The 27198-nt window shown below is 38.4% G+C and overlaps 1 long non-coding RNA gene across 3 annotated transcripts in view; it reads left to right on the top strand.

Annotated features, from left to right (window-relative positions):
* LOC307196597 overlaps positions 1-27198 on the top strand; it is a 356801-nt gene that overhangs the window by 319128 nt on the left and 10475 nt on the right. The gene's annotated exons all lie outside the window — the stretch shown is intronic.

Here is a 27198-nt window from a genome sequence, read left to right as displayed (position 1 = left end):
GAGTTGAGTTGGGCCATCACTATTGGGAGGAAAAATACTGTAGTGAGCAATACGGTGTAAGATCAAGTACTTTTGAAAAAACAGCTTTATTGAGGTATAATTGATATACAAAGAACTGCACACGTTTAATGTATACAATTTGATAAGTTTGGATACATGCAAACACCCATGATACCATCACCACAATCAAGGGAGTAGACATATCAAAAATAATTGAAATCAGGATCTAGAAGGAATAGCTGAACTCCCACGTTCAGTGCAGCATTATTCACAATAGCCAAGATATGGAAACAATCCAAGTGTCCATCGACAGATGAATGGATAAAGGATGGATAAATATATACATAATGGAATATTAAGCAGCCTTTAAAAAAAAAAGAAGGAAGTCCTGTCATTTGTGACAACATGATGGAAGCTGGAGGACGTAATGCTAAGTGAAACAAGCTGGTCGCAGAAGGATAAATGCTGCCTGATTCCACTTATATGAGGCATTTAAACCAGTCAGACTCACAGAAGCAGAGAATCCAAGAGTGGTTGCCAGGGCCTGGGAGATGAGAGAAATGTGGAGTTGTTCACTGGGTTTAAGGCTCCAGCTATGGTAGATGAGTAAGTTCTAGAGAGCTGCTGTACAACAGAGTACCTACATCTAACAACACCCTATCACGTGGTATGGTGATCTTCAAGATCAAGTACTTTCTAAGAGCAAAATTCCATTGCTTAAAGAGGATTTCTTGGTGCACTTGAAGGCTGGGTTCAAAGGAAAACTCTAAGCGGGGAAGCAGCAGCACGTGTTCCCTCCACAGTGAGGCAGCCCGTAGAGCGCTGTGCTTGGGGCAGCAGAAGAGAGAAGGGGAAAAGGAACCTCAGGGAAAGAGGAGTTGCTGTCTTTCTTTAAGATGGAGTGTAACTGGAAACAGCCTCCAGCCAAGGTCAGGGTCAAGAGTAATTGAATCCTGGCAAAATGTGCTAGTTTATCTTCCCCCAATGAACGCCTGCCAAACAATATACACAGTGTCGCACAGCGCCGGAGAGTGTCTGATGCATCTCCAGAGTATTTATGGGGACTTCTGTTTTGAAGATAGTTTCTTAGGTAACAGAGTGAAAACATGTATGGGTGAGCTCTCATTTATCAGTGCCGTGGCTTCCTGTAAAAATTAAACAGCAAGAATTGTGACATTTTCTCCTGAGCAAAGCAAGTGTTTCAAAGGGACGAATGGGTTGGGAGTCCTTTGAAGATGGTGTATGCCTGAACGACTCAGCAGAAAGCCTGGCATCTGCATAAGTTACTCAGAGGTCCCGACCCCATGCTTCTAAGAGAGAAGAGACAACAGTAGCTGTAGGCCTGGGTGAAGCTGCTTGCTATGGTACTTGGAGCCCCTTTTGCTGGGGAGAACGCTGTCTTACTTTGCTTATTCCAGTCACCTTCCAATGTCCCTGTGTTTCTCAGACTCATTCAGCTGCTCTGATAGCTGGAAGCTGTTAGACTAGAAATTCTAGATGGTAGTGAGGCTTGAAATCATGTGCTTTTTACAATAATCCCTTTAGTTCTATAGCATGAGAGCATGAGCTGGTCCTCTGTTTCCAGAGAATGATTTTTGTCAGCAGAGAACAATCAATAAATGACCTAGGAACCAAGGAGAATGCTGACGGAGAGCAATCCAGAACACAGGGGACTCTGACGTAGGCATACAGGAGGCAGAACCAGGAGGCAGAACCAGAACCAAAGGAGGCACTTCCTGGGTAATTTAAAATAATTATTTAATACAACAAAATGTTTTCTCTTTTATTAGAATGCCCCCCTCAAAATACTGATGAGCAATATTCCATTGTTTGGATATACAAGTAGTTTGTTATCCATTCACCATGAAGGACATTTGGGCTAGTTCCAGCTTTCTGGGATGATGAAGAGAGCTACTGTAAACATTATATGCAGGTCTCTGTGTGACGTAAGTTGTCAGTTGTCCAGTGTGAATGCCCTGGATTAAGATTGCGAGTTTGTACAAGTGCCTGTTCATAAGAGACTGCCAAACTGTTGTCCAGAGTACATGAACAATTTTGGGTTCCCATGGGCAAGATATAAAATTCTAGCTGCTCCCATACTTGCCACCACTTTGGTGTGGTTGAGGTCTTTTTAATACTATTTCAGACACTCTCATAGATATGTTTCTCACCTCAGTTTTAATTTGCATTTTATCAATACTAATGGCTGGTGATGATAAGTAGCATTTCATTCACATGTTTATTTCCCATTGATATAATCTACTTTGTGAAGTGTTTTGCCCATTTTTTAGTTGGATTGTTGGTTAGTATTGAGTTTTGAGAGTTCTTTATATAATCTGGATATAAGTCATTGGTTGGATATATGATTTCCAAGTATTTTCTCCTAGTCTGTAGCTTCATATTTCATTCTCCTAACAGTCTTTCCCAGAACAAAAGTTTTAATTTTTATGAAGTTCAATTTGATCAGTTGTCTATTTTCTAGATTTTTTTTTTTATCACATCTAAAAGATCTTCACCCAACTCCAGGTCTCTAAAATTTTTGCTTATATTTTATCTAAAAGTTTCATAGCTGCATATTTTATATTTATCCATGGTTCATTTTGAGTTAATTTTTATATAAAAATGATGTTGAGGTATTTTTTTTTGTATATGGATGTTAATTGTTCCAACACCATTTGCTGAAAAGATAATCTTGTTCCATTTAATTGAGCTTTTATTGTTTTCTCTTGGGCAAAAATTGACTAAACATTATTGGTGTGGGTCTATTTCTGGACTCTTTATTCTATTGATTTATAAGTCTATACTTTTACAAGTTTAGATTATTATAGCATTAGAGTCAATCTTATAATTGAATAACGTGAATACTCCAACTTTCTTCTTCTTTTTTTGTTTTGACTATTCTAATTATTGTGCCTTACCATATAAATCTTAGAATCAGCTTTTCTATACAAAAAAAAAAATCTTTCTCATTTGCTTGAAATAGTTGTAAAACTATTGCTAAATTTGAGGAGAATTGACATCTTAACAATACTGAGTCTTCCAATCCATGAATACTTAAGTCTTACAATTATTTTGATCTTTGATTTCTTTCATCAGTGTTCTGCAGTTCTCAGCATGTACATCATATACATGTTAAAGTTCTTTTAAAGTTATACCTACTTTTTTTGGAGGGGGGCTGTTATAAATGTTATTATATTTTTGATGTTGAATCCCAATTATCCACTGCTAGTATATAGAAACAAGATCGATTTTTGTGTGCTGTCCTTTGCTCCGTGACTTGTCGTAGCAACCTGTTAGTTCTAGAAACCAGTATCTTTTTGGTATATTCCTTGGGTTTTTCTTTGTGGAAATTTTTATTTCTTTTTTCTTGACTTATTACACTAGCTAAGACTTCCAGGACTATTTTCAATACAAATGGTGAGAGTAAGCATCCTTGACTTGCTTCCTTTCAATTTTAGTGGGGAAGTCTTTCAGTCTTTCACACTAAGTGAGTTTTGTTGCTAGCACCATTTTGTTAAAAGGAGATTATATAAGAATTTCAAGCAACAACTAGGATTTTTATTTCTTCTGAATGTTGTCCTTAAATGGTTTCATGAGTAAAAAAATGAGGAGTGGCAGTTGTCCAGACATTTCAATAGGAGTAACAGCTAAGTTCATACGTGAGCCAGTAAGGACAGCTGCCATCACTGCTACCCAACCTACAACAAGTATAAGACACCATAAATTTTAAGATGCATTCTGATTTTACAAATGTTAACAAATGTTAAAAGGTGAAAAATATGTATCTTGGAGCTGGTAACATGTAACTTTTTTTATAACAGGCTTTTACAAAAATAATCCTATTTCATGAGCAATTTCCCAGGTCATAAAAAATATTTATAGGCATATTATTTTAAAGGTGTCTAATATTTCATCATAAGGGTCTATCAAAACTTATTTAATCAGTATTGCCTATTAAAATTTTATTTTGTTTTCAATTTTTACTATTATATATGATACACTGATAAGCATTTTTAGCATTGGCTTTTGCATTTATAATTATATGCTTAGAAGTGGACTTGATCAAAAGATAATTTATCTAATTTTTAAGCTAATTGTCCTTCCAAAGGTATGATTTTATACCAGGAGAAAGCCAAATGATTCCTGAGAAAATGCATCAGTGCTGATAATATATACTTGTATTCTAAGGAGAACTTTGGTTACCAGATGATGAAATATGAAATAAGATTTAAATGATCAGATTTTTCTTGTTCATCTTCACAAGAGTAGAGTACAGGCAGGGGATTATTCTTTGTTTTCTCATAAAATTTACTGGTAAGATGAGAAAAAAATCAATTTCATAACAATCCTCTTTTAACATATTTCCATGGAGGAACTGTTGCTACAAATTGTAGGTTAAAAGGGAATGTTTACTGGATGAAGCATAAGGATTTTTATATCTGACACAGAGCAAAGTAATTTAATAGGAAAAAAATGCAAATTTTGAGTTGTAAAAGAATTGTAAAAATTTTATTTCTACTCAAATTTGTGAACCAAAATACTCCATTAACTCCATTCCATCATTATATGGGTAACTACGGGAAAGTTTGTTAACATGTCTTGGATAAGAATATCAGTTGTATTGGAGTTAAAACAAATATGTGTTGCAATACAATTTGCTCCAATGTTTAGCTTAGCTTAGAAACGGAAAATGTTAACACAGTAATTTCAAACTGTTGATACTGGTTTGTATTTTGGGGGCCAGCACTGAAATTGATATAAACAGAAAGTACTTACATTGGATTTTTAATTCATTCTATCTTGTGGTTCAAGCTGCTGGCTGTTTAAATGAGGAAGTAAGAGGGAAGAGATTAGGAATAAGTGACAGCCACATGTATGCATTTCTTAGTAAGTGTAATTATAAATTACATAGAAATCGAATAAAGAGAGGTACACAGTTTTAGAAAGGGAAACATATACAGATGCAACATGCTATTGTAGAGAAAACCTTGGATTGAGTTAGGAATCTGACAGTTACAAACTGTATGACCTCACATTATTTCATCTGTGATTCAGGGATCTCTGACTACAAATCAGTAGATAGTTGATGGGGAAGTATCTACTTTGAAATTTTTTATAACATCATAGACAAGTATTATTATTAATGAAGGGCAAAATACTCATCTTTACTACTTAATAATGTGACCTTGAGCAAATAATTTAACCTTTATAAGTTTTGTCCTTTTACCTGGAATATTAATATTTACCACCCTAAAGTTATTTTAAGGGTGAAATGAAATTATTTTGTGACAGGTGTGACATAAGGAAACAAGATTAGGACACTTTCAGACGCATTTTCATTAAAGGTTCCCTTTATTTTGTTGACTTGCAAATGTTGGCCAAGCTCCTCTCCATAACATTCATCAGCTTAGACTTTCCAAAGATCACCAAAGGATGATTCACGAAGATCCAGAACCCTGTTGTGGAATGTGTCCCAAAAATCGTGGAAGCAATCTCTATAGGAAAAAAAGGTGTATATACCACACTTAGAAATATTATTCAGCTATCTCTAGGCCACGGGGTGATGTTAACAACCAACCCCTCACACCAAACAGAAATGAAGTTTTTAGGAAAAAAGGCTTCAGTTGTGTTAATGTCCTAATTCTCATGCAGATTTTCATTTTCTATTACTGAGTACTTCTTTAACACTTAGAGATATTAATACTTTTCCATGCTAGTTACTTTATTGTTCATGACTATTCCTATCAATCTGGATGATTTTATTTGAACTGACTGATCAATTAGCCGTTGTCCATAATTTTGTTTGTAATTGCGCCGCGTCGATTCTTTCAAGTGTAGCCTCATTACCTATATTTCTAAAAATTGTTTTCTTCCCTTTCCGGTACATCACCCTCATAGAACCTACAAATGCAGGTTTGTGGTGCTAGGGTTAGGGTTGCATTTAGGGTTATACTTCACTCATGCAGCAGTGCTGCAGCGGTATTTGAATGCGTAGCCTGGCTAATGGGGCCGGGGTTCTATTGGCCTCCATGCATTTTGATTAGAAGGAAAGAAGAGGTCTCAGGAACCCCTAGGACCCTCTCCACTCAAAAGCCTTCCATTCTAGAGTTACATCTAATGTCACAGAATCAGATGAATACTCCTTCCATTATATCTCCTTGTTGCCTCATTTAACCTTTTAACCTCCATGTGTACTTAGCCTTCAGAAGCACATTGTAAGTTAAAATTCAGTAGACAAGTATGAACTGCCTTGTTAGTATAATTTAAAATTAGACCCTGTCTCTGTTGCAGCCAAGACCTTAAGACAAAAGGTGCCACCCCCATTCTGAAGGAAGGTGTGAAGCCACCTAAGCAGGACTCCCTGTGGGGTACATGAGTGTTACCCTGGCCTTGTCTTAAGTCCGGCCCCAAGAGGCCACCTGGGGAGTGAAGAGGCTCAGCCCACAGAGACTGGAGGTTTTCTTACAGGTGCCCTCAGGCCGAAGGGCATTCTTAGTGACCAGCCAGAGTGAACGGCAAGGAGAGATCACCAGTGATGGGGGATGCTTCTCCAGGGAACCCACAGAAGCACCCAGAAGAGAAAGAACCAGAGAGTACTGACAGCGCCTGCACGAGGGCCAGTCAAATAAGGCCTGTCCCGCCATTTACCTCATGTCCCTCTCCACTCTCCATTTCTGAAGGGATCAAAAGCCTTGCTCAAGCTGGGGGAGGAACGGTGCAAACACAAAATAGAGAAGTAGAGGAGGAGCCCACCATACCTCCCTTTTTTCACTGCAAGGCCCAGCCTGGAACAGGCCCAAGCTGGGGAAGGGAGAGATTTAATTTTAAGTGAAATGAAAGGAAGAGTTGTTGGGTTTTTTTTTTTTTTTTTTTTTTTGCGGTACACGGGCCTCTCACTGTTGTGGCCTCTCCCGTTGTGGAGCACGGGCTCCGGACGTGCAGGCTCAGCAGCCATGGCTCACGGGCCCAGCCGCTCCGCGGCATGTGAGATCTTCCCGGACTGGGGCACGAACCTGCGTCCCCTGCATCAGCAGGCGGACTCTAAACCACTGTGCCACCAGGGAGGCCCAAAAGAAAGAGTTTTGACTACTATATATGATTGGACACTTTAATTAATGAAATATTACAGTTTTGTGACAAGCAGAAAACTAAGGAAATTTCACTCATAGCAAGTGACCAGAAAAGTCATGAGCTGTGTCATATTTCACAAATGTATGAAGAAGAATTAACCCTGCAGAGCAGGTGTGACAGGGCAGTGAGAAACAGGGTGGTTTTCTGATTGTACGCTGCCGTCTCACTGGTGCAAAGCAATGCTTTAAGCACCAAGGGCTGTAAATGGCGACCAGCACCAAGGATATTGACGCAAATGCTCCTGTCTTATTTCCCCCCCGTGGTGCAGCTCACACAACCTGAAGCACAGTGGTTAACAGCAAGCAAGATGGGTTAGCAGCATCGTGAAGAAGATATCTGCTGACTGTCCTTCAGCAAATGCGGGGCAGGCAATAAACCCATCGCAGGCACCTTCAGGAATGCCTCCTTTACACGGCTGTTCTCATGTGATTTTTTTAAAAACTATGTGTTGGTCTCAGAGAAATGATTTCTTTTGAAATGATTTCACAAATACCAAGGGCAAGACCTCATTTAGACAGAGCAAAAACTTCCCAAAGCCCAACGGAACATTCTTCTCAGGGCTGTGATTTCTGCTGGAGAAAAGGAGGTGTCTGAGATAAGCAGAGCAGACTGTGCTGGAAGAAAACAAACGTGTTTGTTGCTCTCCTGGTGCATATATTTCCTAATATAGTCCTGGACCTTGAGAACTCTGGCTGCCCCTGCCCTGGCAGAGAAACTCAGAGTGCTGTCCTGTGGAACCCAGAGACCTGTGCCCAGTGAGAACTTTGTGCGGCCACAAGTCCTCCCTGAGAAGGATGCTCCCGGGTGGCCTGGAACAGAGGAGGCGCTTCTTGGGTTCTAGAGGGTGAGGGCTATACACTCTCACATCCCTGCAGAGGCTGAACTGAATCATCGAAGACCACCTCACTTCTGACCCCACCTCCTGGGCCTCTAAAGAGGAAAAGTTCACTGCATTGAGGTGCATTCCTAAAGACTGCTCTCCACTTAAATTCGCTGTAGGCAGTGGGATGTGTTCAGTATTCATGGACCACCTGCCAAATAGGAGGCTCTGCTGGGCACTGGGAATAAACGACAAATCAAAAGGACCAGTGATGTAACAAGAGCAGGGAGGTGACGGCAATAAAAGTGGTCATTGTCTGTCGAGAATTTGTTTTTATTGAAATACACTTCCTTTACAATGTTGTGTTAGTTTCTGGTATATGGCAAACTGATTCAGTTATACATGTATATATATATACATATTCTTTTTATATTCTTTTCCATTAGAGTTTATTACACAATATTGAATACAGTTCCCTGTGCTATACAGCAGGACCTTGTTGCTTATCTATTGTAGAGAATTTAAATACGATAGTAAAATAGATTAAAATTGGGTCCACTATTTATTATCACCATGTACCAGTAATTCTAAGTAACATTGGTGACAAAATACCCTTCCCTGAAAAAAATCTTTTGTTGCTTTAAATTTCAAACAATTTTTGCAACTACTGTAGGATTTTAATTATATCTTTATATGGGACATATGAAAGTATATATTTATAGTGATTTATTATTCATTTATTCATAAATATATTATTGTATTTATATATTTATACAATTCTATATACTTATGTAACTTTACATTATATATAATATATAAGTAAATGTTTGTTATAACAAATTTTTAAGTATACAGTTAATATATAATATAAAATATTATATTTAATATATAAAATATATATAATTTGAAATCCCACATATGTGAGCTTCAGATGTGTACATTTTTATTACTTTTCCTTTATTAAACATTCTACATAGTTAATTCAGAGGAAACCCTTGACACACATACATTCACCTACACGTCTTTATTTTGAAAACACATGCTTAATGGTTCAGAATTGTTGGAGCTCATTTGTGTCCAGCCTCTGTGATAGTAGATATTCTTGTGTTTAACAGTAGATTTGAAATAAACAATGATTACATCATGATTTTTGAAGACAAAGAAAGAATTTGAGTGATTTCTGTGACTCCAAGTTTTATTTATTTTAAAAATGTAAATCAGAATATCAGAGTGCAGACTATAAGGTGAGGTATGATCTTTTCATTAGTAAGTGCACATTTTGGTTCACTCAAACATTTTACTGAATCTGAATAATTCAGATTGAAATTTATTTTTTAAAATAGTTAATTCTTTCAAAACTAAAGAATAAATCAATAAAATAAAACATTACAACAGTGGTATGACATAGTAATTATGCCTTTTGAGATCTTTTTTGTTAAAATTCATTTACTAGTTACTGGACAGTTATTTACACAAAATTGTTTTTCATGCTATAATCAAAGAATCAAAATTCAAATGGTTAGGTAAACTTAATAACTATTAAGTAGTTGCATTTTTTCATTTTTGAACTATATTATTAACTTTTTCTGAATATGATTATATACATGAATAAGATTTGTCACTGGTATTTTTCGGTCCTTATTATTATTTGTCTTATTATCTGGCTATAAATGAAAATACTTTTGTGATGTAGAGATAACGGGTGTAAAATGTTATCTTCTGTATCAAATACAGAAGGTATGCCACTGACCACAATATTCCTGACAATGACAAACGGTAAGCAGCTACTATGTGCCAGGCACTGTTTTAGGGCTACAGTATACAGCAGTGAGCAAAACAGACAAAATGTCTGTCTTACTTAAGCTTATTATTTAGCAAAGAAAAGTAAACAATAAATAAAATAGCAAAGCAAATTATATAATATGTTAGGAAGTGATAACTGCTCTGGAAAACGAATAAAGCAGAGAAAGTGAATCAGAAACTGCTTTGGGAAGGGCTATGATTTTAAATAAGGTGGTCAGAGTAGACCTCAATGAGAAGCTGTCATTTGAGCAAAGACTTGAAGGACGTGAAATACATTCTTACCCTCAAGGATTTCATAGGACAGAGTCATATGTCAGATCATTTAACAATCTCACCACTGTTTGCAGTGAAAACAAAATAATCGAGGTCCATGGAAATGACTTAGTTGAACAAAATTTAGTTCTATGTAGTATCATTTAGCTTTTTTTAACTGGAAAATAAAAATGTTTATATTTGAGAAAGTTTCAATAATCTGGATCTGTAGTGATGAATAACAGTAGATATTTTATTAGAAAAATCTTCAGTGAATACCTACTCTATACAATACATTTGGATAAGTATTGTTTGCATCTAATATGAACAGAATTCAATCTTTATTTCCAAACAGTCAAGCAAAGGGATAAATTTATTATGCTGAGAAGGAAGTGCTATAAACTGTACAAAAGCGTTAAAGTACTGTGAGAAGTTGAGGGAAGGTGGGAAATCCTTGGCAGTTCAGTGGTTAGGACTCTGTGCTCTCACTGCTGAGGGCCCAGGTTCAATCCTTGATGGGGGAACTAAGATCCCACAAGCCATGTGGTGCAGCTAATATTAAAAAAAGAAGAAGTAGTTGAAGTTGAGGGAAGGCAAGGTTAAACCTGGCAGCATGATGTCAGAGAAGGCTTTACAAAGCAATGACATTTAAATTGATTTTGAAACACACATTGATCTCTTTCCCCCTCCTCCTGCATTAAGACATGTCACATAAGTGTATTGTTCTCAGTAGAAGCAAAAATGGTTTTGGGAATCTAATAGGGTGCCTCAAAACCTTTTCAACATTTTTGCTCTTTGATGTTGGGATTAACACTCCAAATATCAGAGGTGTAACTTCTTCACTAATGCTAGTTCAGAATTCAGAACAGCAAGAACAAGTTCCCTAGAGAAGTCCTACAGATCCATTTTTGGAAGAGAATGTCTGTGTTTATATTTCCAGTTTATAAAACATGTACCAATCACTTGGCTTCAGGTCGTGTTTGCAGAAGAGAAAAACACCCACAAAACAAATAAACTGCTGCTTGCAGTTTGGACTGACAATCCTTGGCTCTCCCCCTGCAGGGGCAGTAGTTTTCCTTGCCTGATAGAAGCCCCCATCAAGAGGTTTCTGTGGAACATCCATTCTTATAACCAAAGTTTAGTTCAGATTCCCTCCTGTCTGATGTGCTGACAACTGGTTGAAATTAGACCAAAAGAAGGTTCTCACTGAGTAGGTCCACTCACTAACTAACAAACCCCAGGTACTTCACCCTGGGGCAGCATCTTGCATCCTGGGCAGTGAGAACAATTTCTTGAGTCTGTCCGCCAGAGGGAGGTTCAGATTAATGGAGACTTTAAATAGCAGTTCCTATTCTGATGCAGTTTCTCAAGAGGAGCGTGGCCTTTGGAAACCAGTTTGTCTATTTTGTCAATAAATCAAGTCTTGCTTTGTGAGTCCTAGGAAACAGATCATGGGGAGATGCATTAGCTGGTTCCTTTCAGCAGTTAGTTTGTTCATGAAAAACAAAACAAATTGAAGTCATGAATATTGGCATTAAATCTGGATAGAAAGAGATCAGGAGCTAATGATACTGAAAGTAGAAATGTAAGAAAGGAAGTCTGAAGGAAGAAGTGTGAGGACTAACTGCACAGGTCTCTGAGTCAGACACAGGAAGAGATGAGGAAGCCTGTTCTCTGGGTAGCTCCCGAGTCTTTAATGTCAGACCGAGCAGCTCTGACCTTTTCATTAACTAGAGTTAGCTTTTTAAGCTCCTAAAATGCAGCCATCAGCAACTCCCCAAATAAATTTCAAGGAGTCATGTTTTGTGAAACCCTGTCACTTTCATGAGTCATTACGAAAATGTTGTGTGTCGATTGTGCCAGCTGTAGGGTTTCATGTGAACCCACAGTTCTGCAGCATTCGAGAACCAATCTCTGCTCTGGTCATTGCTGCTGGGCATGTAGTTAATTTTGAGTAATGGCCATTTAGGACCATTCAGAATCAAGCACAAGTGATTCATATGTAGCAGGGACCCAAGAAGTATTAATTGAATGAATTCATCAATTAAAATAATTTTCTTGTGCTAGAAGAGGAGCCATGTGTATGTGTTGTAAGGTAGTCACTAGTGTCTTTATGTATTTTTCTTTCTATTTTCTTCCTATAATGGCCCTAAAATTGTTGGGCCTCCTACCCTCAGGTGTCTGTGAATTTATAATCATTTACTGACAACTTGGACTTGCATTATAGATGGTCCTCAACTTACAGGTTACCTACAGGAAGAAATTCTGGAAGTCTCTTCCTTTCCATTTCCATGGATGAGTCATCTTTCTAATTCAGATGGAAAAAGATTCTAAATCTTGGCCTCTAGGACTCTTCTCCCATTAGAATGTAAGGCCTATGAAAGCAAGAGTTATGTCTGTGTTTTCCATTATTCTGTCATGTACTTATCCTAGTGCTTTGCACCAAATAAGTACCTGATAATTTTTATAATTTAACAGCAATTAATATATATTTAATATAATTTGTTGAATGAATAAGGAATAAAAGAATCAACACCTTTGTCAAGCACATCTCAAGTGAGTATTTGAGACTACTTCCCTACACATTAAGAAATTGTCATCCTAAATCCTATGTTCATCATTTCCTTAATATATTTTTATGGTGTCTCTATATATTCTTTGAAAGTATTTATTTAGTTTAATAATTGTTAACTTTAAATAAATGTCTATAGTTTAAATAGTTTATAGTTTAAATAAGTGTGTATAGCACAGGGAACTATATTCAATATCTTGCAATAAACTACAATGGAAAAGAATATGAAAAAGAATATATATATAAATATAAAATAATATATATTTATAATCACTTTGCTGTATACCCCAACCTATATAACATTGTAAATTAGCTATACTTTATTTTTTTAACATCTTTACTGGAGTATAATTGCTTTACAATGGTGTGTTACTTTCTGCTGTATCACAAAGTGAATCAGCTAACATATACATACATCCCCATATCCCCTCCCTCTTGCGTCTGCCTCCCACCCTCTCTATCCCACCCCTCTAGGTGGTCACAAAGCACTGAGCTCATATCCCTGTGCTATGTGGCTGCTTCCCACTAGCTATCTATTTTATATTTGGTAGTGTATATAAGTCCATGCTACTCTCTCACTTCATCCCAGCTTACCCTTCCCACTCCGTGTGTCCTCAAGTCCGTTCCCTATGTCTGCGTCTTTATTCCTGTCCTGCCCCTAGGTTCATCAGAACCATTTTTTTTTTTAGATTCCATATATATGTGTCAGCATACGGTATTTGTTTTTCTCTTTTTGACTTACTTCACTCTGTGTGACAGACTCTAGGTCCATCCACCTCACTACAAATAACATTTCGTTACTTTTACGGCTAATATTCCATTGTATGTATGTGCCACATCTTCTTTATGGATTAATCTGTGTATGGAAACTTAGGTTGCTTCCATGTCTTGGCTATTGTAAATAGAGCTGCAATGAACATTGTGGTATATGACTCTTTCTGAATTATGGTTTTCTCAGGGTATATGCCCAGTAGTGGGATTGCTGGGTCATATGGTAGTTCTATTTTTAGTTTTTTAAGGGACCGCCAAATTGTTCTCCATAGTGGCTGTATCAATTTACATTCCCACCAACAGTGCAAGAGGGTTCCCTTTTCTCCACACCTTCTCCAGCATTTATTGTTTGTACATTTTTTGATGATGGCCATTCTGACCCCTCTGAGGTAATACCTCATTGTAGCTTTGATTTGCATTTCTCTAATGATTAGTGATGTTAAGTATCCTTTCATGTGTTTGTTGGCAGTCTGTATATCTTCTTTGGAGAAATGCAAATTTAGGTCTTCTGCCCATTTTTGGATTGGATCGTTTGTTTTTTTGATATTGACCTGCATGAGCTGCTTGTATATTATGGAGATTAATCCTTTGTGAGTTGCTTCATTTGCAAATATTTTCTCCCATTCTGAGGGCTTTTGGTCTTGTTTATGGTTTCTTTTGCTGTGCAAAAGCTTTGAAGTTTCATTAGGTCCCATTTGTTTATTTTTGTTTTTATTTCCATTTCTCTAGGAGATGGGTCAAAAAGGATCTTGCTGTAATTTATGTCATAGAGTGTTCTACCTATATTTGCCTTTAAGAGCTTTATAGTGTCTGGCCTTACATTTAGGTCTTTATTCTATTCTGAGTATACTTTTATATATGGTGTTAGGAAGTGCTCTAATTTCATTATTTTACATGTACCTGTCCAGTTTTCCCAGCACCACTTATTGAAGAGGCTGTCTTTTCTCCATTGTATACTCTTGCCTCCTTTATCAAAGATAAGGTGACCATATGTGCGTGGGTTTATCTCTGGGCTTTCTATCCTGTTGCATTGATCTATATCTGTTTTTTGTGCCAGTACCATACTGTCTTGATTACTATAGCTTTGTAGTATAGTCTGAAGTCCAGGGGCCTGATTCCTCCAGCTCTGTTTTTCTTTCTCAAGATTGCTTTGGCTATTCGGGGTCTTTTGTGTTTCCATACAAATTGTGAAATTTTTTGTTCTAGTTCTGTGAAAAAATGCCATTGGTAGTTTGATAGGGATTGCACTGAATCTGTAGATTGCTTTGGGTAGTAGAGTCATTTTCACAATGTTGATTCTTCCAATTCAAGAACATGGTTTATCTCTCCATCTGTTTGTATCATCTGTAATTTCTTTCATCTGTGCCTTATAGTTTTCTGCATACAGTTCTTTTTTCTCCTTAGGTAGGCTTATTCCTAGTGATTTTATTCTTTGTGTTGAAATGGTAAATGGGAGTGTTTCCTTAATTTCACTTTCAGATTTTTCACCATTATTGTACAGGAATGCAAGAGATTACTGTGCATTCATTTTGTATCCTGCTACTTTAACAAATTTATTGATTAGCTCTAGTAGTTTTCTGGTAGCGTTATTAGGATTCTCTATGTATAGTACCATGTCATCAGCAAACAGTGACAGTTTTGCTTCCTTTCCAATTTGGACTCCTTTTATTTCTTTTTCTTCTCTGATTGCTGTGTCTAGAACTTCCAAAACTATGTTGAATAATAGTGGTGAGAGTGGACAACCTTGTCTTGTTCCTGATCTTAGTGGAAATGGTTTCAGTGTTTCACCATTGAGAATGATGTTGGCTGTGGGTTTGTCATATATGACCTTTATTATGTTGAGGTAAGTCCCCTCTATGCCTACTTTCTCAAGGGTTTTTATCATAAATGGGTGTTGAATTTTGTTGATAGCTTCTTCTGCACCTATTGAGATGATCATATAGTTTTTCTCTTTCAATTTGTTAATATGGTGTATCACATTGTTTGATTTGCGTATATTGAAGAATCCTTGCATTCCTGGGATAAACCCCACTTGATCATGGTGTATGATCCTTTTAATGTGCTGTTGGATTCTGTTTGCTAGTATTTTGTTGAGGATTTTTGCATCTATGTTCATCAGTGATATTGGCCTATAGTTTTCTTTCTTTGTGACATCTTTGTCTGGTTTTGGTATCAGGGTGATGGTGGCCTCATAGAATGAGTGTGAGAGTGTTCCTCCCTCTGCTATATTTTGGAAGAGTACGAGAAGGATAGGTGTTAGTTCTTCTCTAAATGTTTCATAGAATTTGCCTGTGAAGCCATCTGGTCCTGGGCTTTTGTTTGTTGGAAGATTTTTAATCACAGTTTCAATTTCAGTGCTGGTAACTGGTCTGTTTATATTTTCTATTTCTTCCTGGTTCAGTCTTGGAAGGTTGTGCTTTTTGAAGAATTTGTCCATTTCTTCCAGGTTGTCCATTTTACTGGTATACAGTTGCTTGTAGTAATCTCTCATGATCCTTTGTATTTCTGCAGGGTCAGTTGTTAATTCTTCTTTTTCATTCCTAATTCTGTTGATTTGAGTTTTCTCCCTTTTTTTCTTCCTCAGTCTGGCTAATGGTTTATTTTTTTATGTCAAAGAACCAGCTTTTAGTTTTATTGATCTTTGCTATAATTTTCTTCATTTCTTTTTCATTTATTTCTGATCTAATCTTTATGATTTTTTTCTTTCTGCTACCTTTGGGTTTTTTTTGTTCTTCTTTCTCTAACTGCTTTAGTGTAAGGTTAGGTTGGTTATTTGAGATTTTTCTTGTTTCTTGAGGTAGGATTGTATTGCTATAAACTTCCCTCTTAGAACTGCTTTTGCTGCATCCCATAGGTTTGGGTCATCATGTTTTCACTGTCATTTGTTTCTAGGTATTTTTTGATTTCCTCTTTGATTTCTACAGTGAGCTCTTGGTTATTTAGTAGTGTATTGTTCAGCCTCCGTGTGTTTGTATTTTTTACAGTTTTTTTCTTGTAATTGATATCTAGTCTCATAGTGTTGTGGTCAGAAAAGATACTTGATATGATTTCAATTTTCTTAAATTTACCAAGGCTTGATTTGTGACCTAAGATATGGTCTATCCTCGAGAATATTTCAGGCATACTTGAGAAGAAAGTGCATTCTGTTGTTTTGGATGGAATGTCCTATAAATATCAATTAAGTCCATCTTGTTTAATGTGTCTTTTAAAGCTCTGTTTCCTTATTTATTTTCATTTTGGATAATCTGTCCATTGGTGAAAATGGGGTGTTAAAGTCCCCTACTATTATTGTGTTACTTTCAATTTCCCCTTTTATGGTTGTTAGCATTTGCCTTATGTATTGAGGTGCTCCTATGTTGGGTGCATAAATATTTACAATTGTTATATCTTCTTCTTAGATTGATCCCTTGATCATTATGTAGAGTCCTTTGTCTCTTGTAATAGTATTTATTTTAAAGTGTATTTGGTCTGATATGAGAATTGCTACTCCAGATTCTTTAAATTTCCATTCGCATGGAACATCTTTTTCCATCCCCTCACTTTCAGCCTATATGTGTCCCTAGGTCTGAAGTGGGTCTCTTGTAGACAACATATATATGGATCTTGTTTTTGTATCCATTCAGACAGTCTATGTCTTTTGGTTGGAGCATTTAATCCATTTACATTTAAGGTAATTATCAATATGTATGTTCCTGTTACCATTTTCTTAGTTGTTTTGGGTTTGTTTTTGTAGGTCTTTTCCTTCTCTTGTGTTTTCTGCCTAGAGAAGTTCCTTTAGCATTTGTTGTAAAGCTGGTTTGGTGGTGCTGAATTCTCTTAGCTTTTGCTTGTCTGTAAAGGTTTTAGTTTCTCGATCGAATCTGAATGAGATCCTTGCTGGGTAGAGTAATCTTGGTTGTAGGTTTTTCTCTTTCATCACTTTAAATATGTCCTGCCACTCCCTTCTGGCTTGCAGGGTTTCTGCTGAAAGATCAGCTGTTAACCTTATGGGGATTCCCTTGTATGTTAGTTGTTATTTTTCCCTTGCTGCTTTTAATATTTTTTCTTTGTATTTAATTTTTGATAGTTTGATTAATATGTGTCTTGGAGTGTTTCTCCTTGGATTTATCCTGTATGGGACTCCCTGTGCTTCCTGGACTTGATTGACTATTTCCTTTCCCATATTAGGGAAGTTTTCAACTATTATCTCTTCAAATATTTTCTCAGTCCCTTTCTTTTTCTCTTCTTCTGGGACCCATATAATTCGAATGTTGGTGCATTTAATGTTGTCCCTGAGGTCTCTGAGACTGTCCTCAATTCTTTTCATTCTTTTTTCTTTATTGTGCTCTGCAGTAGTTATTTCCAGTATTTTATCTTCCACGGCACTTGTCCATTCTTCTGCCTCACTTATTCTGCTATTGATTCCTTCTAGAGAATTTTTAATTTCATTTATTGTGTTGTTCATCATTGTTTGCTCTTTAGTTTTTCTAGGTCCTTGTTAAATGTTTCTTGTATTTTCTGCATTCTATTTCCAAGATTTTGGATCATCTTTACTATCATTACTCTGATTTCTTTTTCAGGTAGACTGCCTATTTCCTTTTCATTTGTTTGGTCTGGTGGGATTTTACTTTGCTCCTTAATCTGCTGCATATCTCTCTGTCTTCTCATTTTGCTTAACTTACTATGTTTGGGGTCTCTTTCTTTCAGGCTGCAGGTTTGTAGTTCCTGTTGTTTTTGTTGTCTGCCCCCAGTGGGTAAGGTTGGTTCAGTGGGCTGTGTAGGCTTCCTGGTGTAGTGGACTGGTGCCTGTGTTCTGGTGGATGAGGCTGGACCTTGGCTTTCTGGTGGGCAGGATCACATCCAGTAGTGTGTTTTGGGGTGTCTGTGACCTTATTATGATTTCAGGCAGCCTCTCTGCTAATGGGTGATATTGTGTTCCTGTCTTGCTAGTTGTTTGGCATGGGGTGTCCAGCCCTGGATCTTGCTGGTCATTGAGTGGAGCTGGGTCTTAGCATTGACACGAAGACCTCTGGGAGAGCTCTCACTGATTGATATTACATGGGGCCGGGAGGTCTCTGGTGGTCCAATGTCCTGAACTCAGTCTCCCACCTCAGGGGCTCAGGCCTGACACCCGGCCAGAGCACCAAGACCCTGTCGGACACATGGCTTACATGTAAATGTGTTAAATTCTCCCATCCAAAGGCACAGGGTGGCCGGCCTTCTGCGCCCTGCTCAGTCTTCCAGCCGGGCGTTGTCCCTGGGCCTTGTCGATATGGAGAGCCTGCTCTGGATCCAGGTCCAGCTGCTTTCCCTAGCCTCTAGAAGAAACTAGCTATACTTTAATTTTAAAAAATGCTCAAGGGACTTGCCTGTTGGCACAGTGGTTAAGAATCTACCTGCCAACGCAGGGGACACAGGTTCGAGCCCTGGTCTGGGAAGACAAATGAACAAGCATTTGATGCCTTACATTTCTCACCTGTAAAATGGGCATGATAATAAAACAATCGTAGTGTATATCCAATAGAATTTCTGTAAGTTCTTTGTCTGCTTTGTCGCTTGCTTCTCCCTCAATGTCAGGTTCTTAGATTATGCTCCTCCCATCCCTGTGCCTGCCTGTAACGTGCTGTGTATCGAATTCCTGCTGGCTTTTGCTATTTAATATTGTTGACTGTTAGAAAATCATTCTAATATCATGATAATGATAATACCTAACAATTACTAGACAATGTGTCAAAGACTGTGACAAGCATGTTACAGATGTTACCTCATTTAATCCTCATAACCATTTTATGCAGTAGATACTATTATTATTATTATTTATGTGTGTCCTCTAGAAGAGTGATCAGCAAACTTTACCTGTAAAGAGCCAAACAGTAAATATTTTAGGTCTTAAGAATTATCAGTCTCTGCAATTACTCTCTGCCATTGTAGAGTGCAAGCAGAAAGAAAATGTGAGAATGAATAGTCCAGTAAAGCTATTTACAGAAACAGGTCATGGCACAGATTTGCCTTGTGGGCTGTAGAGTGCCCACCCTAGAGCATGGCCACATATGCAAGACTGGGAGCCACAGCTCAAAATGCTATCATGTCTATAGGTTTACCATAAGAATTGACATGATTTTCTAGAACCTCTTACTGCAACACATGCTCTTCATTTAAATTTAGCAAATATTTATTGAGTACCCAGGGTATGCTAAGCACTACCCCAGGGGCCAAGGACTCAAATAAATCAGGTCATATCCTCTGCCCTCTAGTCTCAAAGACTAGCAATAGGAAGATCAGGTAGACAAACAATGGAACTCAGCAAATGCTATGATAGAAATATACAGCCAGTGCCACGAGACACAGACAGGTGACTCCATCAGTTCACAGATATCACCAGCACCAGGCACGTACTATGTTAGATTCAGGGATGGACATACGATACAGCGGAACAGACACAACCCTCACCCTCATGTACTGACAGACAAATGGGAAAACTCCCGTTTCAACAAATAATTTAGTAAATATTTACAGTTGTGCAAAATGCTGAGAAGTACCAAGTACGAGGAGAGCATATGAACATGTGGAATCTGGGAACAGGGAATTTGACTTGATTATGAGGTGGGGGGACAAGAACTGAAAGGTGAATTAAGGCCAGACCAGAAGAGCTTGAACACCAAATTAAGGAATTTGGACTTTATTCTGGAGATACCTGGTAGGCATCAAAGATTATTGAACAGGTGAATGACAAGACTAGTCCTTTTGAAAGAAAACTCTGGCGACCATATGCAGAGTATATTGAAAGGAGAGAGAGCCGAGGCCAGCAGCCTCAGCCTCATCATGGCCTTGTGGGAAACCATTTAATGAATGCATGAAGATGGCGGGAGGGAAGACTATTGAATAAACCCCAAATGAGATGCAGATACTCCCTGTACAGGCTTTAAATATTTTTTAATTAATAGCGTATTAACTTTCTGTATAATTTTTGATATGGCAGTGGGATGTCAGTTATCTGTAAATTACATCATCGTTTGCTAAAATGCACTGGGCTAAACCTTGAGTCTTTCAAGTATTTAAACACAATACCTGCTATTTATTTGCCTGTTAATTTTCTTAGAATCTGCTTTCTACACGTATAGTTCAAAAGCAAAATGATCATTATCAGTCAGTGTGATTACAGACTGCAAGGTCGTGGCATTCACATGTGTGAGATTTCTCCCATGACCTGCTTATTTGTTGCTCTGGACCAACTACTTTATAACAAGTATGCCAATCATATATTCCCCCTGCTCTGTAAGAATTCTAAAGGCAGTTTTCTCATTCAGTGGCTTCACCATAGAATGGATCCCTCAAATTCAACTCTAGGAGTTGACATTGGACCCTTCTCTTTCTATATCTAGTTACCAAGTCCAGTTGAGGCTCTGTTCAAACTGTATCTCAGATTTATTCTTTTCCATTGTCACTTCTGCCATGCTAAAGGATTAATAAATTTTGTTTGTCTGAAAAAAGAGATGGTGAGAGACAATGAGAGTGTTGACAAGGGCAGTGGATAAAAGGTCTTGGCCCAAGCAGTGCCAAAGCTGGCATCTTCCTGGTGGCACCAAAGGCTTCATTGCTGGTCTGTAGCAAGGCAGGAATCCCCTTTGGGAGTCAAAATATCTCAAAGACAGAAAAACAGACACAGGAGCTGTGAATAATGAAAGTCTTGCAGGGCTGAATCCAGAAAAGAGATGATGCCTGTGAGTGAGGAAGGGGCTACAGGTCCCCTGGGGCTCTCTTCATGCACACATACGTGAACTGGGTATCCGCAGAAACACCCTCCTAACTGGAGGGCAGCTGATCACTTCTGCAGCAGTCGTTGGTTTTAATATCTATGTCCTAATTTATTGGACATCTGCAGAACAACCAAAGAAAATATTCAAGTATGGCATGGGCAATCTGGCTGCTTTCTGAGTTCATCAAATATCTCACACTCCTTTTTCAAATGTTTTCAGTTTTGCAAAACTCAAAATGCATTTTGCCAAACATGTTCTCTGTTAATGTTTATTTAGAAGGGAATTTAATCCGTATGCTGCTGATGCATTTACACTTAACTCATCAAAATGTTTTACTAGAGTCATTTGATGTCCAAGAAACCTTTTGAGTCTTTTTTATAAGCCTCTTCAAGCCCATTTTGCTTTGAAACAGGAAGTCGCCTGTTACTAACCATAAACGAATGCAATCCCCAGAGGATTTGGTTTCATTTAAGACACCGAGAGACCACAAGTTCTCAGCCTACCCTGAACTCCACGGAAAAGATTTTCTCCTGAATCTACTGAGAATGGGCCATGCACAGATGAGGTGCTGTTATTATTTTCCAAAACAAAATCCGTTATGAAGAGGCATCTTTCATACAACTCCTGGGAAAGACAGTTACCAAAGCAGAGTGCTAAATCATTGGCTTTGCGGGCTGCACCTGGTCAATGTAACTGTCTCCCACGATCCACTTACCATTCAGAGCTCGTTTGCTAGTATTAATAGAACAAATAAAATGGAATGGGAGATAAAGATACCAGGATAGTGATTTCTTGCTTCAGGAAAACCGTCCTGGGTTACAGACCAATACAATGTTCCCAGCCATGAGCCAGGGAACCAAAGCTGATATAAACACAGCATCCAAGCCACAGAACATGACTTGTTTAAGGCTTAATTCTGTGAAGTAAGGCAGGAAACAAGATTTATCCTTCTGGGAAACTTTTGGCATTTGCCTCGAGCTGGGCCTGATTACTCTCTGCCGTCCTCACCACCCATTACAGCTATCTGAAGGAAATCAATTTTTTTGCCCAAACTAAGGCAAAAGAGAAACATCTCCATCTGAGTCCCATAGAAATCCTTCTGTTTGACGTGGCATTAAACAATGGGGAGCGAGCGGCCCTGTTCTGTGAGGATGGGCCGCTGCTATCTTAGGCCTTTTGGCTGTGAAGGGGAGTGAAACGAGTTGGGCGAAAGCCATTTTACAAACATAGTAAAAATAAATTTACTACACTCAATAATTGAATCTTAAACTTGTCACTATGGCAGACTCTAAATTATTCCAAGAGCCTTCACTGGGACTTGGCAAAAGCCGTGGGTGCTGGAGGTCAGTTTTCATGTATGAAACCCAGCTTAGGTTATAACTGCACAGGGCTACAGAGTAAACGTTCAAAGGATGAATGGGCCATTGAGAAGTAAATCTGACTCCCCAGACACTTAAATAAGTCCTGGAAGGGTTTAAGCCATCAGTTTGGTGGGCTACCAACAAAATTGGGCTATTAATATGAGAGAATTTGAGGTTGTTAATACCAGGCTTTTTTTTTTTTTTTCTGTGTGTGTGTGTGTGTGTGTGTGTGTGTGTCTATAAGAGTTTGTTTTTTAACGTGTCTTTATTTTCATGTCGCTTTAGTTGTATTAAGTGCACTCTGATTGGGCAGTGAAAGCTGTGTGACTTGGTTGTTGGCCCACGCTCTCACTCCTGGGCACAGGACTGGAGTGTTTACACTGGAGGGGAATGTTCAGACTCTGACCCAACCAGGAGACATTTCGGTTAACATCTGGCTTTGCTTACTTGTCCTAAATATTAAATTATTAATGGACTATTAATATTAGACCGTTTCATTGGTTCATTTTTTTTTCTCCTTAAAATCATATTTAGAGACCACTTCCCTTAGAATAAGGTTTAAAACTCTCTCCTAGTTTCTTTCGGAATTTGGCATCTGTAAAAATCTTCAGGGGACTCAAGCAAAAGAATTACCAAAGTAACAAAGACCCAAAACTAACCCATTCTTTTTAAGTTAGTTTGGGAAAAATGAATTTGTTCATTACTCAAAGTGAAGTGGTAAAAAACTTTTGTATTCAAATACTAGCATTACTGCTGATCGTTCATAAGGCCCTGAGAAGCCACCTGCTTTGGTAGCATATGTACCTGAATATACTGCCCAGAAATAAATATTTTACGTTTTTATTCATTTTAGTATCATGAATTATTTTTTGAATGAGGTCTAGACAGTCACAATTGCCTAATTAATTTAGGTGAGATCACCTGTGCTTCAGAGCGAGACATATATGTATTCATTGATTCAATGCCAGTCTTCTCTTGCCAGAGTAGGTCATGGAAACATCATGCCTAATGATAGAAATGGCCTCAACTGGGAGACCATTTTACTGAATTTACCCAGTTCATCACCACACACATGCTTATAATATTTAAATGGAACAGTTTCAGAAAGTACCTAAGTGCTTTGTATCATGGCATATGTGGTATATATTTCACTACTTGGGTATAAATTCTTAGGAAATGGTCCCCTTAGTTTTGAAGTGCTTTCTGTTTTCCAGAGGAATCCACAGTCTCCCCATGGGCTCCACTGGGAATTCAAACTTGAATGGGTCATTTTGTCCCCATATCCGCCGTTCCTCCTGAGTCCTCAGTTTTTTGTTAACGGTACAAAGATACTACTAACTTCCATATTTCCCAATTTGAAAGTGAATAAATTGTCTCTATTGCCTTGAATCCAAATATACTTTCAATATTCCGCTTTCCTTATTGGCTGGAACAACTCAGGAGGAATTAATCCCTCACTAGCATTATGAGGTTGGCAATGCATGTGCAGGAACTTTAACATATATTATGCTTGTATGTGTACATACAGAGATGTACATGTATGGAATTCTATACTTTAACAATTGCTGTGAATTATAAACACACTCATAAAAGCAAACCAAGATCATTATTAACAAAAAAAAAGTAAAAATAATGACTAAGTTGTATTTATTTAGGGCTTTGTGTTTTTACATATTTATTTCTAATCAGTTCTCATGAAATATTTATGATTATTCTCCTTTTTTCTTCCCTTCTCCTTCTCCTCCTTTTCTTCCTTTTTCTTCTCCTCTTTCTTCTCATTCTTATTATCTTACAATTTTGCCAAATAATATTTAGAGGTTAAAATTACTTAGGTGGTGAAGAGTGAATTTAGGCCTTGAATCAGGTAGGTCTGATTCACTCAAGCTCTTTTCACCAAAACCCTACCTCTCTGAGGTTTAACCCGTAATGTTTTTGTAGCTATTGTAGGGAAGGCATTCTGGTGGAATTAACCCCTTTGTATGCATACAAACATGTGGGTCCTGTTTATGAAGAGCTATGAGGAAAAAGAAAGTCAGTATCTACTTTTACTATATAAAGACAGATCCTGCAAAAATACTTCATAATACCATACAATCAGGGCAGCTTCTAGGGTGAGGCAAGAAAAGCATCTAGGGCACAAAGTTTAAGGAGGCATGCACTCTTGGGGTGCTACAAGTGCAAGACTCACACCTGAGAGCAAACGCCTCCTTAAAGATTTTCCCCCGGCACCTCACTTGCTCCCTCCTAGTCCTGGCCCTTCCTCTAGTTCCACAGAAATTAAAACCAATCAATGAGTGGTTTATTAAATATTTATTATGTGCTATAGGTTGAGGAAAAACTCAAAAACTTTTCCAATTATATTGCATCAGCTTGTACTGGAAGAAAATGTTATCCAACTGGAAAGATAAGACTTACACATGGGAAACAGTCAAATCAGATATATTGTTGACTCTGTAAAATACCGTGGTCCCGTGTGAGGTCACAGATGTCAGACTCAGGACGGTGGAAAATGGGAGACGTTATTGACCATGCTCTCAAGGATAAGCCCTTGTGCTGTAACTCACATATGGGTGGGTGAGGCAGGACCCTGCTGGGGAGACTATGGGACTCCAAGAAAGGCTGACTGACGTTGGCCGTAGGAAGCCATTTGTGTCTGAACAGGCGAGCAGTGTGCAGAAAGCTCTGTGATGGATGATGCGTCCTTTTGCAGGAGTGGCCAGGGTGATGGACGGACGGTAGGTCCATCCAAAATAAGAATATTGTGTTAAAGTGGGGGCGCACTAGTTTAAATTTATTTTCAAGTGATTACTACTACAAAGAGGTTTTGATCTGTTACAGGGAAACTGGAGTTGGAAGAAAGGAAACAGTAGAGGGTGAAATGTCCAAATCAGCCATCTTATTTATACTATTTTGTCACGTTCCCGTTTCTCCTGAAGTTGGTTCCACAGTGCACTTAGCCGTTGTTGTTGGCTCTGAACTCCTTATTGTCTGACCCACATGGCTGGCTGCTGGATCATGGGCTGCCTAATTCACGGAGCAGTTTCTGTGGGTGACTCTGGTATTCCAGACTAGATCACCAAGCCCTTCAAGGTCAGGGCTCAGAGCTCATTCTGGAATGTTCTATCTCTGTAGACTTTAGCAGCAACTGGGTCCATGAAAAACAGTTAATAAGGGTTTCACAGCTGTCTGCTTGGGAGAAAAGACACGGAGAGAAATTGAACTTGATTACCCAATGAGGAAAGGTCTGCGTTTGTTGTACTTTGCAATGTTTGGACTGATCTGAATGAAATTTCCAATGGCTAATTTCATTTCTAATCCTTACATGAGCCAGAAAACTCCACCTGCAAGGGAACCGTTTTTCATTGCCTTTCTTTTGAAAAAGCATTTCCTGTCAACAGGAGCTGCAGTAACAGGCAGGAACTGGTTACTTCTATGACACTGGTGGTTGCTTGGGAAGGAGGCCCAGGACTCAGGCTTCTGCAAAAGTTTTTGGCTTAGGGTCAAACCAGAATGAACAATTCAAGACCCACATGTCTCCTGATAGACAGATATCTGAGCTGGGGGCGCTGAGGCCCAAGACAGTTTACCAAGAAGGTAGAATTATGTAACCCTGTCACTCAACAGGGCTTCTTTCCAGTTCAAGGTATCCTGGGACTAAACAGTACACATAGCAACAGAACAAACTGAATGTGCACCCTCTTTGCATTGCTAAATGGAGCACACTCCCCGTGTCGATGCATAAATCAACAAAAGCGCAATGGAGCGATGCCTCATTTATTTACCAACGCTGGGGAATGGACTATTTATTATAGATAAATATTCCAAATAACTAAAGCCTATGACTTTAAGTGCCAAAACTTTTAAAAATGTTAACCAAGTATGATGAAAATCCTCTGAACATTCCCTACTGTCTTAAAGACTGTACTCAGAATACAGTTTGACCTTAGAAATGTTTGTTTGGAGAAAAAAAAAATGGAAGAAGGAATGGACAGACGCACCATTAGACCCGATGTTTTAATGCTGATGACTAATCAGGGAGAAACAAAGGGCTTCTATACTTAGTCTTCTTTGCATTTTGAGAGGAGTCATTGGTGGACTGAAGGGGTAGTTTGGACACTGCTGGGGAGAAACTGCAGCCTTACTGTGGAGGGGGCAGCAGCAGGAGAACGCCGGCGCTGCTGAATATACACACACATCACCTCACCTGATTCAGATCGGTTATGTCTCCTAGTAATAAAACAATATGAAACTGAGATGTCTTTAAGGAGATTGGGGAAGTCAAGAGAAGTACCAAAATACTAGAAATAGAGCAAGTGAGCTAAGTATCAATCTAAAGTAAAATTCTAGAAAAAGACATTTCTGGGCACGTGGATAAGGAATGTCATCCTCAAGGTCTCCTTGTCTCTCTGACCTCATGTCTGATATACTTACAAATCCTGTGAGCTTTATGTGCACAATTTATGCACAACTTGACCACTCCCCGCCTCTTCTCTGTTCCTTTCGTAGCCCAAGCCAGCTGATACAGTAGATGAAATCATTGGCCTTGTCATCACTTCTCTCTGTGTACACACTTTCGCCATGGTGTTCTGATGGGCAAAGTCTACTTCCCTGCCCCTTGACTTTGAGCTCCATTGTGTGCCCTCCAAGAAAGGAAGCACGAGCTTGAAATGCACCTGTCAGTGGGCTTTCTTTCTGGCCTTTGCTGCCACATCAAGAAGAGTTTCCTCAGGCTCATTGATACACTCTTACCTG

The sequence above is a fragment of the Stenella coeruleoalba genome (genome assembly GCF_951394435.1).
Source record: "Stenella coeruleoalba genome assembly, chromosome: 13".
In the NCBI taxonomy this organism is placed as follows: domain Eukaryota; kingdom Metazoa; phylum Chordata; class Mammalia; order Artiodactyla; family Delphinidae; genus Stenella; species Stenella coeruleoalba.
This window is presented reverse-complemented; position numbering and strand designations above follow the sequence as displayed.